Source organism: Chlorocebus sabaeus, chromosome 21, assembly GCF_047675955.1.
Source record: "Chlorocebus sabaeus isolate Y175 chromosome 21, mChlSab1.0.hap1, whole genome shotgun sequence".
Lineage (NCBI taxonomy): Eukaryota > Metazoa > Chordata > Mammalia > Primates > Cercopithecidae > Chlorocebus > Chlorocebus sabaeus.
In genome coordinates, this window is record NC_132924.1 from 115,566,074 (window position 1) to 115,572,073 (window position 6,000).

A 6,000-nucleotide genomic window follows, 5' to 3' on the forward strand; every position below is an offset into this window, starting at 1 on the left:
TACTGTCTCCCTCCACCTAGAGGCAGGGTTCTGCCTCCTTCTTTTATCTCTTTCCTGAGCTTCCCTCCTGATGGAATTGCATGGACATCACACCTCTGGTCAGAGTGCAGTGATCTGTGGAGACAGTGGGAGGGAATCTCACGTCTTGTTGCCTTCCTGGACCCAGTTCTTTTATAACCGAAGCAAGTGCTCTGGTCTCCCTTTGAGCTCTGCAGTATAAGAAATGTGCTTCATGAATTTGCAGCTGATCAGCTCAATGATTTGATAGCAAACCCGAAGTGAAATCCTCAGATCTGCAGAGATTGCCCTGCATTTCTGTGAAGATGGCAAGAATACTGTGTGGTAGAGATGCCTTCTCTCCATGTAGAGACCTGGCCCCCAACCAGGACATTGCAGAGAGGGCCAAAGAGCCCAAAACATGTCTCAGATGGTTGAAAGACAATTTCCCGGGACAATCCTGCTGACAACATTTGTTCCCTTGTATTACAGTCCCGACCACCCTTCCCCCAGATCAGCTGAGTCCCAGGATATCACACATCCCAGCATCTTCCAACAAGGAAAAATCTTCACATGCCAGCCTCCTTCCAGCACCACATTGACCAAGCCTGGAAACTTAGCCTTTCCAGAAAAAAGCTCTGTCTTCTCGCGGCCCAGTCTAGCCCAGCAGGCTTAATTCATGATTTATGTCACCTTTTAATTTACTCAGAGGAGAACATATGATTTCAGAGTAAAGAATATTCATTTTTCTTTGTATAAGTTGGACCTAAACGGTAAACTGAGTACTTTTCTTCCATCAGTGTCTTAAATTGGACAATGGTAAAAGAAATCTTTGATGCCAGAACTTTAGGCCCTAGTGTTTTTCATGTGGAAGTTGCCAGTGTCCTGGGCACAGAATAGATGAGCGTTAGTAAGTCACACTATGCCTGAGATGGTTTTCTATGGGTTTATAGACTAGTATTCTCCTGTTGAGCAAGCATAAGAGCATTTGCTTCTTCAAGCTCATTTGTCAGTTTGTATGGGAATTTCCAATTTGAAATAAGTTATGCTTTTAAATTTGAAGTCAGGCCAGGTGCGGTGGCTCATGCCTATAATCCTAGCACTTTGAGAGGCCGAGGTGGGCTGATCACAAGGTCAGTAGTTTGACACCAGCCTGGCCAATATGGTGAAACCTTGTCTCTACTAAAAATACGAAAAGATTAGCCAGGCATGGTGGTGGGCGCCTGTAGTCCCAGCTACTTGGGAGGCTGAGCCAGGAGAATCACTTGAACCTGAGAGGTGGAGGTGGCAGTGAGCCAAGATGATGCCACTGCACTGCAACCTGGGCAACATAGCAAGACTCTGACTAAAAAAAAAATAGTGTCAAGTCTACAAATATAATATAATTCTGATATCTATGTTATTTTTAGAAGTTTTGGGTTTCAGAAAAAAAAGGAAAGAAGAAGGAATATCCATAGGTTTGGCCATTTTTATAATAAATATATATGTGTGTATATATGTATATACACACAAATTCATACAAATGTACACACACAGAGATGCATATATATGTGTGTATATATATACACTCATACACATATGTACATATAAATATATGTTATTTCCCCTTGGAAGAAAATGTCATGATGACTACATGGCTTAATGGGATTTATTTATAAAAAGAATTTTTCTAAAAAGAATTAGAAAATTTGAATTCTATTTGGAATCTTTCACTGGGACTGTCCAGAGAGCATTTTTGACTCTACCAACTTATGTTGTGGGTGTATTTGGCAGCCCGGAGTGCAGCAGACAGTTCTTGGCCCCATACATTTGCGAGTTAGACTGGAGATACCTGTAACCATGACAGACTCTTTGTGTTGTTCACTCTCAGTCCGGGCCTCTCTGGAATGTCACAGACCACCATCAAACAAATATATTCCCAACGTGAAGAATATTAGGAGATAGCCATGAGGAAAAGTCAACACCAACAAACAATTTTCGAAGTGCAAACCCGAAGACTCGAAATTTTGGCATTATGAGATATGAAAGTTTGAAGAGCTACATTTAAATGAACATGAGGGGAAACTGAAACAAGGAAAAAGAGAATGTATGAAACCATCAAGTAACTTTCATAAAAATTGTCAAATAAGATGTCTAGAAATGCCTCATACAATCACTGAAAACAAAATGGAAAGTCAAACAGTTGATCAGCTCCTCCTAAAGAGAATTTTAGTGATGTCAAAGATGGATCTGCAGGAGTGATCTAGAATGCAGCACAGAAAATTAAAAGTGAAATACAAAAGACGTTAAGAACAGGGAAGAAAAAAATGGATATTTCCCATACCTTATAGTATGCATATTTTTCATAATTTCCCATTTTTTCTTGCATATGATTGCAGTTCCAAACAGATAAAATAGGTAGAAGTTATGCGGTGATATTTATGAGATGTTAGCTGACAATTCTTTAGAGGTGTTTAAGGAACCAAATTCAGAGTTTCCAGAATCAAAATGAATCTCAAGTAAGACAAATAGTCAAGTCACAGGGAAATTGTAGAACCTGAGGGACAAAGAGAAGATTTTGAAAGTAGTCAGAAAGAAAAGAGAAATACCTCCCATAGGAAGAGATGGAAAACGAAAGTAAGATAGTGGTTAAAAATAACCATTAGCTCATTTGTCATTCTCCTTCTTTTAAGGTAACATTGATTAAAAATAACTTTTATAAGTGGAATATGAAAAAAGACCTCAGTGAGTTTCCACCCAAGTATCTTTTCTGAATGACAGTTAACAAAGGAGGTAAATGATCCCAGAAGAAAGGCATGAGGGCCGTTCGTGAGGGAACCCATGTGATGGGGCGGCCCTGTTGGGCACGTGTGACTGGGGGAATGGAGGAGTCTGGGGCATGAAAGGGGATGGCAGAGGGGACCCTGACTTGGAGGAAAGACAATGAGCTCACCCCTTTGTGCCCTATGTTGGGGGCAGTGTTGCTGCATCCTACAGGACATGTCCAGCAGACAGAGGAGCAGCTATAGGATGAGAAGATGAACTCAGAGATGCAGCGTGAGGCCTCCAGGTCCAGACAGCTCTGGAACCCAAAGTGATGAGCCACGCATTGATGTTAAAAAGGAGGTTATAAATATTTAAAGCGTCACCCAAGTGTGTTCTAATATAAATGCTGTGATCCTGAAGTCCTGGGGATTGAGAGAGGAAGTGATGTCACTGTGGAAACTGCCCTGTGGGGACAAGGACGTCCGTCATCCTCTGCTCCTGCTCACAGTGATACTGATCTGGTAACGCCCCTGTCCTGGCCTGACCCTGTCATGGGCACCAGGCTCCTCTGCTGGGTGGTCCTGGGTTTCCTAGGGACAGGTGAGTCCTCAGAACACAAAGTAGTTTCATTTTTTTTCTGTATGTAGGCGTGTGTGTGTGTGGGTGTGTGTGTGTGAGATGACAACAATTGTTTTCCTTATTCTGTTGCCAAATTCTGTTTCCACAGGTCACACAGGTGCTGGAGTCTCCCAGTCCCCGAGGTACAAAGTCACGAAGAGGGGACAGGATGTAGCTCTCAGGTGTGATCCAATTTCGGGTCATGTAGCCCTTTATTGGTACTGACGGACTCTGGGACAGGGGCCAGAGCTTCTGACTTACTTCCAGAGTGATGCTCAACCAGACAAATCAGGGCTGCCCAGTGATCGCTTCTCTGCAGAGAGGCCTGAGGGATCCGTCTCCACTCTGAAGATCCAGCGCACACAGCAGGGGGACTCGGCCGTGTATCTCTGTGCCAGCAGCTTAGCCACAGCGTGGCACAGTCGCCTCCTTCCTGTTCACAAACCTCGTCCTTCTCTTTCCTTGCAGCTACTAGAGACCCTTAGCAGGGGCCTCTCTTTCATCCTCATTTTTCATGGGAAAGGAGTAGATTTGGACATCGGCTGTCCATTAGGTAGAAAGAGACCACAGATTCATTTCTGAAACATAGTGACTACAAATGTAGGTGGTGAAAATAATCACGGCCCACTGCACTCTAGGAGTCCTCGGAACCAGCTCACTTCTTCAAGCAAGGAGTGGGTGTCTTAGCCTCGGCCTTCAGGGCAGACATGCATCTTCTATAGGTCTTGGAGGCTGTGGTGTTGCCCACATACTTGAGGTTGTCAAAAGCAGGAAACATGCTTTTCTCATGCGTATGTTGAGGCATCTGGAAGGTCTGAGGCTACATCCCCAGGAACATCTTTCTTCTGAAGCCTCTATCCCTGTCACCTTGGAAGTTTTCTGCAACAAAATATCAAACCTCTCTTCCTGTTTAAAATACAGGTCTTTGCAAATTTTTGGTCCTTACTTGATAAATACAATCATGATAACAGTAAGACTTCATTTCTTCTACCTACTTTAAGCCATGTGTATCCTTTATTTTGTTTCAATTTGCCACTGCTGCTGTCCTGATAAACAGAAGCATGCATTCACCACCGCTGTCTGTTCACCTTGATTCCCTCAGGAAATCTAATTTCTAGACTCTGAGTGTTTTCATTGTTGTCCAACTCATCTGATTTGAAATAATTTGCCTGAGGCCCTTAACTCAAGAAGTGTTTCATTTATAATGTTGATTCTATTCCTTTTTATTTTTTGTATTATATATTGTTATATAGTAGTTGTTATAAATAGAAGTACAATGTTTATATCGCAATAGAATCTTCTACCTGTCTGTGGGTGATGCTGCAGTTTGTATCTGTGAAAGCAAATGCACTGGTCAGAGCTCATGTGATTACGGATCATGGTTTTCTGAGAGTCCTCGGTGACAGACCACTTCTCCAAGTCTGGGACTTAGTGTCCCAGACGCAGCCATAAGAGAGGTGCCCTGAGTCTTTCATAGCTAGGAGGGGCATCATAGCCCTTCCAAATTCACTGATCAGAAATCGTCATGGTACAGACACCAAATTTCTTTCCCCAGAGAATCACGGTCTCTGGTAGGGAGTTGCTCTGGACCCTTTTTTTTTTATTGCGCCATCCTGAAAACACTCCTTGCTCAGGTGCCCTGTGTCTCCTGTGACTGAGTAAAGCCAGGGCACAGATGGGAATTCCCTGTCTTCCTAAACCTTCTCTCTAACTGCTGCCACCTTCCTCCACATGACTGCTGAGACACCTGGTCCTAAGAGTGGACAAGCTGAGGCTGAACAGTTTAGTTCACAGTTGTAAACGGTGCTGCAAGAACATGAAACAAAGCGAGCAGGGCTTCCAATTTATACTGAGAATGAACATGCAAGACGAGCAAAGGGCAGATGTTACTAATGATCAGATAGGAAGGAATAGGGTTTCTGCTCGGATGAAATCATTCTGTTGTGTTAAGTTAAGCAGGAGAAACATTTCATTGCAATTACTTGAAGTCAAAGGCTGGCACCTCTGCAACCAACCAGCACAACTCTTTGCTCTGTGATCTCAGCAGCTTCAGAGGACTCAGAAATCCTTTCTCTGCACAAACGTCCCTTTGTTCATTCCAAGACGCAGATCACACACTCTGATCCTATCACGAAAATAAGGAGGTGTGCTATAGTTGCTGTTGCTTCATTTTTAGGCTGTTGAGTAGGAAGCATTGAAGAACTTTGAAAGTTTTGCTCTTGAGTCTAGGGATGTGCTGGACTCAGCTTGAATAACTCAGAAGAGCCAAATAGGCATACTCTTCCCAGCTCCCCAGCAGTGAAGCCATGTTGGCCGCTTGAAATCTGCCATGGTGGGGATGCTGGTACCACAGAAATTAGCAAATGCTATCAGCCATGCCCCCACCTTCACAGACACCCAGTTTAGCAGCACATCACTGGAGTATTTTCTGATGTCCCTGTCATGCCATGTCTTGTGAGGCCAAAAGGGCTCAGAATTCACCTCCCCTCTACTCTTGCTCCTAGAAGCCATTATCTAAGGGGGCCTCAATTGTTCTTATTTCTATTCAATCTCCAATATCTCTTGTTATGTAGCTCTGTGTCTCTTACAAGCATGCCAGCTCAGAACATAACAAGTACTTTGAATATCACTAAAGGTATG